Source organism: Schistocerca serialis, chromosome 4 (genome assembly GCF_023864345.2).
Source record: "Schistocerca serialis cubense isolate TAMUIC-IGC-003099 chromosome 4, iqSchSeri2.2, whole genome shotgun sequence".
Lineage (NCBI taxonomy): Eukaryota > Metazoa > Arthropoda > Insecta > Orthoptera > Acrididae > Schistocerca > Schistocerca serialis.
This window is the reverse complement of record NC_064641.1, coordinates 233,204,141-233,218,890: the sequence shown is the minus strand read 5'-3', so window position 1 is coordinate 233,218,890 and position 14,750 is coordinate 233,204,141.

The window sequence follows — 14,750 nt, the reverse complement described above, 5'->3', positions numbered from 1 at the left end:
AGTTCATCATCGGATGTCTGTTCACATTAAGATACATAATTGTTTTTGTTTATATTAGTTTTCAAATTTTATCCCCCATTCTCGTTAAAGTTCCTTGGGGTGATGCTACTGTCTGAAGTCCTGCGACATTACGTTGTAATGTCTACTGCTTGCGTTCATGCAGTAATGAAAATTATATGCATCATCGGATGTCTGTTCACATTAAGATACATAATTGTTTTTGTTTATATTAGTTTTCAAATTTTATCCCCCATTCTCGTTAAAGTTCCTTGGGGTGATGCTACTGTCTGAAGTCCTGCGACATTACGTTGTAATGTCTACTGCTTGCGTTCATGCAGTAATGAAAATTATATGCATGAACGGAAGTAGTCAGCATTGCATGGTAATGATGCGGGACTTTCGACGACACCACCGTCACAAGGGGAATAAAAAGTGAAAACTAATGCAGATAACAACAAATACGTAACTTAACGTGAAAAGCCATCTGATCATGAACTTGTCGATTCGAAACCGGCAACGGCGCTGTTTATGTGAAAAAATAGCATTATTAAAAGGGACAACTTGGTGTTTTTTTTCTGCAAGCATCAGTACCCAGACAAAGTTGAAGTTCGCGTTGTAGCAGAAAAACAATCACAGAGACTCACACGAATAATCCTAAGTATCGTCAAGATTTAGAGTCCGGAATACTGAGTAACTGGCGCCTTAGATCGTCAGAATCCGAGCTGGTTGGAGGACCCCTGCCCATAATGCTCCAAACGTTCTCAGTTGGGGAGAGATCCGGCGACCTTGCTGGCCAAGGTATAATTTGGCAACCATGGTTACAGGCAGTTGAAACTCTCACCGTATATGGGTGCGCATTATCTTGATGAAATGTAAGCCGAGGGTAGGTTACCCAGAAGGGCTACAAAACTGGGAGTAGAATATCGTCGACGTACCGCTGTGCTGTAAGAGTGCAGCGGACGACAACCAAATGAGTTCTCCCATGAAATGAAAAGACCCAACCCCCCAGATCATCATTCCTGGCTGTCGCGACGTATGGCGGGCGACAATCTGCGGGGACGTCTTCGCTGGTCACCACGGCTCATTTCGAAGTGGGACTGATCACTGCCGACAAATCTGTTCTAGTCAATTAGATTCCAGTCTGAAGACGCCGCAGACAGCAATGGGATTCAAACCTGGCTGTCGTCTGCTATACGGCCTGACAACCAGGAATGATAGTCTGGGGTACCATTTCATTTCACAGCAGGACCAGTTTGGCTGTAATCCACGACAGCCTTGCAGCACAGAAGTACGTCGACGATATTTCACATCCCGTTTTATTCCCCTTCATGTCACGCTATCCTACGCTTATATATCAGATTACGTATCAGCCCCCTGGTACACAGTAAGAGTTTCCACTGCTTGACTCTGTGCTTGCCAAACCCTGCCAGCAACATCGCCGCATCTGTCACCAACTGAGAATGTTTGGATCATTATGGGCAGAGCTCTCCAGTTATCTTAGGATTTTGGCGATCTGATGTGACGACTGGTCAGAATTTGACACAATATACCTCATGAGGACACCCAGAAACTATCAATGAACGCCACGCACAATAATTGCTTGCATAAGGACCAGAGTGGACCAGCGAATTATTAGCTTGTTTAATTTGTGAAGCTCTTTCTCTTGAATAAATCATCCAACTTTTATGAAATTGTCATCGTTTGCATGAAAATTTCTCGGTTCACTTTCCGTATCAGATCTGGATAAAATTGATAGCTCTCGATGATGTTGTCTACCATCTTCGTCAGGAACTAAAATTCACTGTAGTGAACTGGCGAGGTTCCCTCTTTTGTATCCGCAGTGCGGGATCCGATTGGCTGGATTACGTCATGATGGTGCGTGCAGAGGTACGTCCACAGATTCTGCTTGTGCTCTCTACTTAGCTTTGCTGGAAGCGTCGTCCATCGCATGCGGCGGTGAAATGCTGTAAGTGTTCCTCTCTGGTTTCTGCTTGTCAAACGCACGCTTACACGAATTGTTAAAAGCATAGCCAGTGTCTCTAACGAAGGTTTTTTCTCAAAGTCTAATTTCAAGTGCTTCTCTGATCAAAGAGTCCCAACAGTTTGATGCGTGAACAAGTGTTCTCGTTTATTCAAACAAAAACTTGTGCATATTTAATATGCTGTACTCTGCCGCCCCTGAGTTATCCAAATCTCCATGTTTAAGATGACTCTGATTTTCGACGTAAGGATCGCTAGCCGTCGGTATAGAGTGAGTCAGTGGGTCACGAAACTATTGTCACATTCTTAAGGAACGCTATAAATTCCCGACACTCTCAGGTCGAAAGTGTCTAAAGGCCTGTTGCAATGTTTCTTCAACTTTTTTTTACTGCAACAACGCTAGCTAGAGAGCGCATCATGACTTAATCCAGCCAATCAGTTGCTGTAGTGTCGGCATAAAAGAGAGAACATTGTCAGTTCACGACAGTCAGTTTTGAGTTCCTGACGAAGCTGCATGGTGGTTTCATGGAGAGCCTGGAACTTTATCCGAATTTGGCACGGCAAGTTAACCGAGAAATTTTTATGCAATAAACTTCGTAGCCAATGTCATCATTTGTTTGACTGTACATTAATCCTCTGAGTACTGCAGACGTGACAAACCGCGACTCTCCACCTTGCCGCGGGGCCTGTGGATGTTCTTTGCCGCTGAAGTGGGCTCTCCCGTGAGCCCTGCAGACGGCAGTCGCCGCGCGGCCTTGCCGGTACCTGAGTCCTAATGACTGCTTATACCGCAGCAGGCTCCACTGCCTGTGGGCCTGCGGACGTTAATAGCCGCTCAGGGCTGCATGTCGGCCCGTCGCAAGTTCTTTTGTGCCGTGCACTCTCTGGGACGGATGTACCCTATTTATTGTTCTGTGCCGCTGTCCCTGCTATCTGGGAAACACTCTGCTACGGATTTCGCAGTTGCTGTTCGACATTCGCGCTAGCTGGTTCATGTGATATTCTGCTTTTTTGGTGTCGTTTAACCATCTGCCGTTTCATGACGAGTTTTAGAGTTCTCTCACTTTTCCACAGACAAATGGCACAACGGATTCGTTGCACTGACGAAGAGATACTGGAGATACTGACAAGGAGTGACATTGAGTGTGGCATCTTCAATGAATGTAGTGACGATGAAGATTCATCAGAAGAATCTCGTAGTAATATACCTTCACGTATTTCCCCTAGTAGAGCTCTCCAGGACAGTTCTTCTTCTGATTCTGAAAGTGAAGACGAATCGATCCGTAAAAGGCCACGCCTTAGAATGATAAATTGGATTGGCAAAAACGTTATTTCAGTCCAGCACTTCACGCCTTTGATGACTCATTTTCAGGACATAATTGCCAACTAGCGTTTGATTCAAGCGTTCTAGCCTTTTTAATGCTATTTCTATCAGAAGATCGGTTGAAATTTGTTGTTGTTGTGGTCTTCAGTCCTGAGACTGGTTTGATGCAGCTCTCCATGATACTCTATCCTATGCAAGCTTCTTCATCTCCCAGTACCTACTGCAACCTACATCCTTCTGAATCTGCTTAGTGTATTGATCTCTTGGTCTCCCTCTACGATTTTTACCCTCCACGCTGCCCTCCAATGCTAAATTTGTGATCCCTTAATGCCTCAAAACATGTCCTACCAACCGATCCCTTCTTCTAGTCAAGTTGTGCCACAAACTTCTCTTCTCCCCAATCCTATTCAATACCTCCTCATTAGTTACGTGATCTACCCACCTTATCTTCAGCATTCATCTGTAGCACCACATTTCGAAAGCTTCTATTCTCTTCTTGTCCAAACTGGTTATCGCCCATGTTTCACTTACATACATGGCTACACTCCACACAAATACTTTCAGAAACGACTTCCTGACACTTAAATCTATACTCGATGTTAACAAATTTCTCTTCTTCAGAAACGATTTCCTTGCCATTGCCAGTCTACATTTTATACCCTCTCTACTTCGACCATCATCAGTTATTTTACTCCCTAAATAGCAAAACTCCTTTACAACGTTAAGTGTCTCATTTCCTAATCTAATCCCCTCAGCATCACCCGATTTAATTTGACTACATTCCATTATCCTCGTTTTGCTTTTGTTGATGTTCATCTTATACCCTCCTTTCAAGACACTGCCTATTCCGTTCAACTGCTCTTCCAAGTCCTTTGCTGTCTCTGACAGAATTACAATGTCATCGGCAAACCTCAAAAATGTTACTTCTTCTCCATGGATTTTAATACCTACTCCGAATTTTTCATTTGTTTCCTTTACTGCTTGCTCAATATACAGATTGAATAACATCGGGGAGAGGCTACAACCCTGTCTCACACCTTTCCCAACCACTGCTTCTCTTTCATGCCCCTCGACTCTTATAACTGCCATCTGGTTTCTGTACAAATTGTAAATAGCCTTTCGGTCCCTGTATTTTACCCCTGCCACCTTCATAATTTGAAAGAGAGTATTCCAGTTAACGTTGTCAAAAGCTTTCTCTAAGTCTACAAATGCTAGAAACGTAGGTTTGCCTTTTCGTAATCTTTCTTCTAAGATAAGTCGTAAGGTTAATATTGCCTCACGTGTTCCAACATTTCTACGGAATCCAAACTGATCCTCCCCGAGGTCCGCTTCTACCAGTTCTTCCATTCGTCTGTAAAGAATTCGCGTTAGTATTTTGCAGCTGTGACTTATTAAACTGATAGTTCGGTAATTTTCACATCTGTCAACACCTGCTTTCTTTGGGATTGGAATTATTATATTCTTCTTGAAGTCTGTGGGTATTTCGCCTGTCTCATACATCTTGCGCACCAGATGGTAGAGTTTTGTCATGACTGGCTCTCCCAAGGCCATCAGTAGTTCTAATGGAATGTTGTCTACTCCCGGGGCCTTGTTTCGACTCAGGTCTTTCAGTGCTCTGTCAAACTCTTCACGCAGTATCTTATCTCCCATTTCATCTTCATCTACATCCTCTTCCATTTCCATAATATTGTCCTCAAGTACATCGCCCTTCTATAAACCCTCTATATACTCCTTCCACCTTTCTGCCTTCCCTTCTTTGCTTAGAACAGGGTTGCCATCTGAGCTCTTGATATTCATACAAGTGGTTCTCTTCTCTCCAAAGGTCTCTTTAATTTTCCTGTAGGCAGTATCTATCTTACCCCTAGTGAGACAAGCCTCTACATCCTTACATTTGTACTCTAGCCATCCCTGCTTAGCCATTTTGCACTTCCTGTCAATCTCATTTTTGAGACGTTTGTATTCCTTTTTGCCTGCTTCATTTACTGCATTTTTATATTTTCTCCTTTCATCAATTAAATTCAATATTTCTTCTGTTACCCAAGGATTTCTATTAGCCCTCGTCTTTTTACCTACTTGATCCTCTGCTGCCTTCACCACTTCATCCCTCAGAGCTACCCATTCTTCTTCTACTGTATTTCTTTCCCCCATTCCTGTCAATTGTTCCCTTATGCTCTCCCTGAAACTCTCTACAACCTCTGGTTCTTTCAGTTTAGCCAGGTCCCATCTCCTTAAATTCCCGCCTTTTTGCAGTTTCTTCAGTTTCAATCTGCAGTTCATAACCACTAGATTGTGGTCAGAATCCACATCTGCCCCTGGAAATGTCTTACAATTTAAAACCTGGTTCCTAAATCTCTGTCTTACCATTATGTAATCTATCTGATACCTTTTAGTATCTCCAGGATTCTTCCAGGTATACAACCTTCTTTCATGATTCTTGAACCAAGAAATTTGAAATTTATTGCACCTGAAACGAATCGATTTTTCACTTTCACCCTGGCGAGTACGTCGGAATCAGTTCGTTCTCGACTATCTGCCTGGAAAGGTACAGGTTTTGAGGAAATGTATAGCTTCCTTTGACAATGTGGTTTGGGACAAGCTGACGACTATAATGAGGGAAAAGAGAGTGGACTGGAAAACCAGAAGACTTATAAACTCATTATATCTTCATCAAAAAGTTTCAGTTAAAGTGAGAAGAGAAAGTACAAACTGGATCAGACTAGGAAAAGGAGTAAGACAAGGATGCTGTTTATCACCTACTCTTTTCAACCTCTACTTGGAAAATATGATTGACCAATGCTCATTAGATGACAAAGGAGTAGAAATTGGAGGAAGAAGAGTAGGGTGTTTGAGATTTGCTGATGACACGATCCTTCTAGCCACAGGGGAAAAAGAATTACAGGATTTGGTGGACACCATTGCAACTAACGGAACAAAATATGGAATGAAAATTAACACAAATAAAACAAAAGTATTGGCACTAGGAGGAAGAAGCATGTACTATGAGGAAAAAAGACTGAGAAAGGCTGGAGGCTTTTGAGATCTAGACATGGCGGAAGATGGAAAGAATAAGTTGAATGGACAGAGTAAAAAACGAAGAGGTACTGAGAAGAGTGGGAGAGAAAAGACAGTTACTAGATGTAATAAAGAGAAGAAAAAGAAATTGGATTGGGCATATATTAAGAAAGAATGACGGACTGATAAAAACAGCTTTAGAAGGTTATGTAGAAGAGAAAAGGAAGCGAGGAAGGAAGAGATTCCAGATACTGGATGACATGATGGACGGTACAACATACAGCAGCCTTAGAAGGAAGCAATGGATCGCAGAAAATGGAGAGGCAAAGGACCTGCTAATATAGCAGATAACTCATGATGATGATAGCTCCATAGGCATTTGACTTTTCATGGCTCGTGTTAAAAAATTGAGGATAAAGGAAAACTTCTGAGTTCTCCAATTTTTGGCAAAGTTATGTCCCGTGACCGTTTTATGTTACTTTTGAGAATGTTGCATTTTAGTGACAACTCGGCCAATCGTGGAGATGACAGTTTGTTTAAAATTAGGAAAATAATTGATATAGTTCGTGTGGCGTTGCGCAGTGCATTTAATCCACACAGAAAACTTTGTGTCGATGATAGCCTTTTATTGTTGAAAGGTCGCTTATGTTTTAAACAATACATTCCTTCGACGATGTAGATTTGGAATCAAAACATTCGTGTTGTGCGACTGTAAAACTGGATACTACACGGGCACAACAACAGGAATTGAAGTCCATAATTTGGGGAAATCTGGTGATATTGTGGCAACACTAATGAAGCCATACCTTGAACGTGGATATACCCAGTACGTCGACAATTGGCATACAAGTACAGCCTTGTTCCTCTGGTTATACAATCAGAGAACAGAAGCATGCGGTACTGTACGTAGGAACAGGCGCAACTTCCGAAGCTACAAAAGAAACTGAAACGAGGAGAAGTTGAGTTTATGTCAAGTGACGCAATGCTGGCCATCAAATGGTGCAACAAGAGAGAAGTGTTCATGCTGACTACCTGCAACACTACAGAAATGCGTGACACGGGAAAGACAGACAGGACGACTGACGAAAAAGTAATGAAGCAGCAATGTGTTGTTCATTACAATGCAAATACGGGAGCAGTAGACCACTCCGACATGCTGTTAAGCTCTGTTGCATATGTGCGTAAATCTGTTAAATGGTACAAAAAGTATTTTTTTCATGTTGTGGACCTTTGTGTTTTGAATGCTCACACTCTTCACAGATCGGTGACGGGGAGCAAAATATCATTAGCAGATTTTCATTTATGACTGGTTCGAGAACTTGTGGAAAAATTTGCTGCAGAACGGAGAAGAGATAGGAAAGGATGACGCTTTGATGACGAGAATCCTCTTCGCTTTACTGGGAGGCACTTTCCACATGTCATTCCAGGTGACCAGTCCAAGGAACGCGGACTACTGCGTAGATGCGCAGTCTGGTCGAAACAGAATATGCGTCGAGGAACGAAATTTGAATGCAAAACATGCAACGTACCTTTGTGCGTTGACACGTATTCTGAAACATACCACACAAAGAAGAACTTTTAGCCAAGTTGCTACAGCTGGAAGATGAAATGGAGCCCTCACTTTTGAAAAAAATTACTTAAAAATTTAAAAAAATAAAAATAATAAAAAAAATATAAAAAAATATTTTTTAACTTCGCCATTGCCTGTCCAAAGTCCGGATGAGAAAGAAGGATGGGAAATATAACTGTGCAAAAAAAAAGAAAAGAAAGAAAAAAGTAAATCACCGAATTATCTGAGCTTGAAGAGCCTCTCCCGATGAATTACTTTGCTGACAAACACCTTATGTACGAACATGTGAAACATTCAGTCTGTTGGTAATAATATTCAGTAACGGATTGTTGTCCTATGTTTTCCAGGACAGTGAATTTGTGAAAAAATTTTAGGACTACGCTTGGAAAGAGCGTCTCGGTACTCGTTGGTCAGTTGCACACACTCGCCCGCTTCTGAAGCACAAAAGGTCATTAGGAATTAAAGGTGATATTTAGTTAAGTAGTTTCGAAACTTAAGTATTTCCATGCCTAGTTCTTAAGCAAAAGTTATAAATCATTGTTTATTTATACTGTACTATAACAATAGCGTCCCATATAAAAATGATTCAGAAATGTTGAATTTTTGGTTTTGGAGTTTCCTTGGGGATAATTTATTTGGTTAATTCTCTCTAAATATAGCGATTGGCTGCAAAAGTGTGTCTCGGCATCCAGACGGTTGTTTGCGGGCGAATTATTGCGCTAGTACAGAAGAACGTCAATGTTTGGTCGTTACGGATTCTACAGCGTTTACATCGTAAGTTGCGTACAAAAATCTGATAATTAAGTATCAGTATGACAAATGAAACACAGATGCATACTGAGACCTTATGACGATTCTCAAGAACTAATTGCAAATGAAAGAAAGCCTTTAATGAGGAGTTACATGTTAGCAGCGTAAGCAGTTTCAGTGTACATTAGGTCTATAGAGCAATTCATCTCCAGATTCAAAGGTATGGAATAAGTATCCAGATATCCTGCGTTTATTTGTAACGTCGATGATCACACTATCTGCTAGATGGTCACGACCACAGAGCATAGAAGGATATGCTCTGTGGTCACGACCGCCGTGGTTCCAGAAATAGCCGCCGCTCCATAAGTTTTTCAACACCACTACGGCGACTTGCGAGTGAATGAGGATGAAATGATGATGAAAGACACACAACAGCCAGTCACCTCGAGGCAGAGAAAATCCCCGACCCCGCCGGGAGTCGAACCCGGGACCCCGTGCGCGGAAAGCGAGAACGCTACCGCAAGGCCACGAACCGCGGACGTTCCAGAAATACTCAGGCCAGGGAGAGAATGGCTGAGCGGAGAGCTCACGCACACACAGTAGCACAGAGTAACATATCTTTGTCTGTGACAGTAGACCGCGGAAGTGGCTGCCACTTTGGGTACCGGATTAGGCGGCCCCAGGGGCAGGCTTGGCACGGCCAGCCGCACGCGCCGGTGCAGCACTCAAAGGGTTAAGAGAATCCTAGTTCCTTATAGGAATGTTAATTTACGTTCAGGGACACTCACACGTTGCAGGTTACGTGGAATATTCGTAGTAATGGCACAAATTGCATATAAATTAGGTAAAATTGTCCACAATTATTTATATGCCTACCTTACCGTAAAAGAAGTGTGTTGTGCTGATTAGTAACATCATCAAATTTTGAATGACATATCATGTGCAGATATTGCTTCATTGGCTCATTTGTTATTAGTTTTATAAACTATTTTAATTAAAAGGTTAATAACATTTAAAGAATTTTCTTTAAAATTAAATTTAAACTGGCAATGGGCTCCTATCATCGCCACAATCTCTCTGATGTTTTTGGTTTTTCTGTAGCATACCTGAAAAATACATTCCTGATCAGAAAAAAAGTAAACAGAACACCTCGAACAACTAGAGATAGGTCGTTTATATTCAGAACACATGTAAATTAGTATTTGCTGAAGAACTGATTATCATTTGAACCATGTCATGTCGCGTGTTCGAGATCAATATCGATATCGCGGCTCAACACTACCTACCGGTAAAATGTGCCTGAGGCTCTCGTTGTAGGTATAAATCGAAGTTAATAGATCAGTGTGGCTTGAGCAGATGTGCAGGATCCCTCACAGACGCATGCGCGAACAGTCAAATCGGTGAGTCTGAAAGAAGGCGCATTATTGGTATGAGCGAATAAGACGCATCCATCTGGGAGAGCCGCGCGGTGTGACCACGCGGTCTAGGGCGTTGTCACGGACCGCGCGTCTCTCCGACGTCCGAGGTTCGAGTCCTCCCTCGGGCGTGGGTGTATGTGTCGTCCTTAGCGTAAGTTAGTTTAAGTTAGATTAGGTAGGGTGTAAGCTTAGGGACCAATGACCTCAGCAGTTTGTTCCCATAAGACCTTACTACTGCGAATTCCTGCTCGTGTGGACTCGCACACGCTAAGTGGACATTCGCACGCTGGAGATCATCGCCATCAGTTTCTCGTGTGTGTGCCATCGTGTTTGTGTTTAGTGTTTTTCGCCGTCACGCGCCTTCGGTCACCTGTACCGTCTAAGTCATCACTGTATGTGTGCAGTGCCGAGAGTTTTTCGTGTCTTTTCGTCGAGTGTGAATGGCTTCGTGTTTTTCATTTTTGTATCTACTGTTTTTAACCACCAATCTGTTACTATTCTGTCTTCCTTGTCTCTTTTATTGTAATGCTTGTCGCTGAAGAGTGGAGTAGATTTGTCCGCTGCCAGCCCACCTTTGTATGAGGTGAAAAATAACAATAAAGAAAAAAATGCTCGTGTGGACGAGTCTTTCGGCAGCGCAACCGGTTTGTGCAGACTGGTTCACGGAAGGCTGCAGAACACGATGAGGTGGGTGTTGTGACACCACCCACACCATCCCCTGAGAAGATCGACACCTCGTCCGAATGGCCTTTCAGGACAGATCTGCGTCCTTCTCGGCATTGGCGCAAAACTGGAATAGTGTAACACATCGAACACTATGAGGAACGACAGTCCGTCGCTGTTGATGATGGCATGGGTTACGTGCACGACGTCCACTTCTCCGCTTATCTTTGATGAATGTGCAGACACTTGCTAGACGGTAATGGTTGAAACGTCCCCTACAAAAAGCTGAGCAAAACTCTCACTTTACTTATTCTGATCGTCACTAAATTGACACACAATATTTTTTTAGCGCAACGCAATCTAACTAACAATAATCTCTACAAAAGAATGGGCCTGACTAACAATAGCCTATACCCTTCATGAATCACTTACCACACATAAATCTTCGTTACTCGAACTACTGCAACACAGCGAGCGCCAATATTGCCAGCTAAATAAAAGATTCTAACTACTGAAGGCACTAACTACTGATAGGCATAGTTAGCAAACGAAAGATTTTGATAGAGAACCAACTATGTATTTACCTTAATAGCGTTCAAAAGTCATTATATATAATTTTGTGACATCCAATTAAACAAATTTCCTTTTTCTGAGGGACACACGTTCAGATCGTCCGCTCAAAGCTCTGGCATCTCTCTCTCCACATCCACCACTGCTAGCGGCTCACTTCCAACTGCAAAACGCTACACGCTGTTCACATCCAACTGTCCAACACTACATAAGCGAATATTCCAACAATGAGTCCAACCAGCCACAGACTGCACACAGCACAATCAGTGATTTTCAAACAGAGCACTACGTGGCGTTACCAACATAAAAACCTAAACAGCCTACTTACATAGCCCTCATGCTCCCCACAAAAAATTTTACAAATTGTTTTGGGCAGTGCTTAATAATTATTTGCAAATTTTTTTTATATTGACGACAAAAAATTATCAAATGCAAACAATTATTGATACAATGTTGTTCAGAAGCAAAAATTGTTCTCATAAAGACAGTCCTGATCATTCATCACGGTAGTAATTACATTGCACAACGTCTGATCACCAAAAGAAAATGCACACAGAAGTAGTGGATTTCCATGCAGTCTTGAAGAAGTAGTGTTGTCCTTCCAACGGAAAGACAGTGCTGACTCTTGACATGCAGACAGGTAATGGGCCACAACAGAGTAAACCCACAGAAGAGTCAGTCGAAGTTTTGAAGAATATAGGTAGGTACGTCATCACAGAGCAGACCCACAGTACTTCTTGTAGAGATTATGGTATTGGTGGGCCACCAAAGGTGCAGACCCACTGTAGTCCCTGTAGAGATAATGGTATTGGTGGGCCATCAAAGGTGCAGACCCATTGTTGTCCTTGTAGAGATAATGGTACTGGTGGACCGTCAAAGGTGCAGACCCACTGTAGTCCTTGTAAAGATGGCCAGCAGCCATCTGTTGCGACTGTGCAGGTGCAAAATCAGAAATCGAAAAGTCTTGCAGACAATATATCAAGTCCATAAACCACCACTTGTGCACTCACAACCTTTTTGGAATGTCCTTAGAACCAGCAGTGCTGTTAACCAGTCCCTTTTTGAATTACCAACACACATGCGAGCACTAACAGTCTTTTTTAATTTTTTAACTTCTCACATATTGTGCATATACTATGACCAACAGAAACGTGTGCAGTGAAATGAAATTGAAGAACTGGTGCATATACAATTACAAATTTACGACATGAGAATACAACTACAAAGGTACAAAACAAATCATTACAGAGCATAATAATACAGATAACATTTGTAGTAATACAGGGTTTACAGAAGAATAGAAATAAACATATACATCAGTGTTACAGGAATTATGACATAAGTAAATAAATTAAATAATGAGAATAGTTTTCGAAACATTAACTTCACACATGAGCATTAAAACAGAACATAATAAATAATGTCTAAACATCTTTACAAAGTAAATAACATATTATTAATGCAAATTATATTTGAGGATAACAGTATTGCTCATCATTGTGAATGTAAGTATTAGAAAAATTCTACAACATAGCTCTTATCAGATAAACACATAAAGACAGGAAGAACACTAAAACATAGCGGAACAACACAAAAGGACAGCACAGGGTTTATTATCAGTGTGACATTTGGTACTGCACTATTTATACTAGTTGATTTGCAAACAAAATTTTCTTTACTTCTCGGAGATCTCCATTAGTTCATCATTTGTTTACAAGAAAATCCTACCTAAACCTGTTGTCCCTAAACCCTACTTTTTGTTCATATCCTCTTTCAAAACAATTATTCTTCATTGTACACTACTTGTTTGGCCAAACGTTTTTCTTATAGCTTCTTAATGCATTTCTTCCAATTCATTACAACTCATTCTCTTATATAGCCTACCCCTCCTAAGCTAACTTAAATCTACTGAGCTCAGATGCATAAACTAGGGGACGAGGCAATGCAGCAGCACAAAACAATTAACACAAACAGCAATGACGAAAATATGCAAATTGGCAAAGCAAGCAGCAGTATATCTAAATTAGCAGAGCAAATGGAACATTACAACTAATATGAGCCAATGTGCAGCAACAAGAAAAATAAATCTGTAGTAAAACTGGATTAACACAACTTAAAATTCAGTAGAACTAAGCCTGACAAGCAGCAGCAGCAAATGCAAGAACTTATATCTAAATATGAAAAAGCGCAAGCAGAAAAAATACTACAGTAAAGATAGGAAATGTGTAACACTTATTTCAGATTTTAACGCTAGAGTGATGCATCACAATGACTTTGAAAGGGTACAGTACCGCCTGACAATGAAAATAGGTACAACATTCTTCGTTGTTCTTGTCAGAACAACATATTTTTTCTAATAATAACTCAATTTCAATTAAAACAGCAAAGCCGGATACCAGTGTGGGAAAGAATGACAATTTATTTAATTGATCACATGTGCACTCCCACAAAATAAATCCCTACATCCAGTTTGGTGAGATCTGTGAAATGAATGAATGTATGGTCGTCTGCTAACTGCAGATAGTGAATGTGAATATATGATCATCTTTGAGACGATCCTTTGGCCACCTTTGGTGGAACCAAAGAGATGAAACTTACCGGAGCTTTGAGCGCCTGAAATGTGGATGACCAATATGGTAGTATGGACTCCCCAACCTCGACAGAGGTGCGAGATGACCTGAAGAATGGCCATGTTTCAGCACTCTGCCGCTGGATCTTGTGCTGTTAAGACCTGTCTTAGGTGTGCTCCATAAAGACAAAAGAGTGGAGACATGGTATGCATGTGGAATACTTAAGCGTAGTTTGAAATAATAATTTCTCTATTTCAGGAACTTTGGTGGGGAGAATTAAATGTCAGGCAGGTAATATTAATGGGATCGTAGTAATCTTCGGAAGTGACCAATGGTCACAATGAAACCACATGTAGCAATAAGTTGAAATACTTCCGTGTGCTTAAGTTAAGCTGAATTACTAGCGTGTGTACTATAAGTTGAAATATTTAAGAAATGGCTTGTGCAGGACTTGAAATTAGAGACGAGTACTTCCACGTGGTGAGTACTGTGTAAGTCTCAATCTGTGTGTGAGACAAAGGATGAAGAGAAGTACTCATCCATGGTATCAGTTGAGGACTCGCGTGTGTGATGAATATGTTCTTAATATTACTTTGCGTGATATGTTTCCGTGTGATGCTTGATTCATACTCTGAGAGAGAAGCAAGGTGAGTCAGCCGTCTATCCAGCAACGCCACTTGGCTTGCATTCCACAGGAAGACGTGCATATATCTCCAGAGTTCATAGTAGGAAAGTACAATTACGAAGTGGGGCAGTGTCGTGTGAAACTGGGATAAATATTAATTGAAGTGGGAAAGCTGAAAGTGATAATGTTGTGACTATTCCCTGTGTTGTATTTCATGTTGTAGTGTGGTGTATGTCATGTAATTTAAGTATGTGTGGTTTGCATGGGA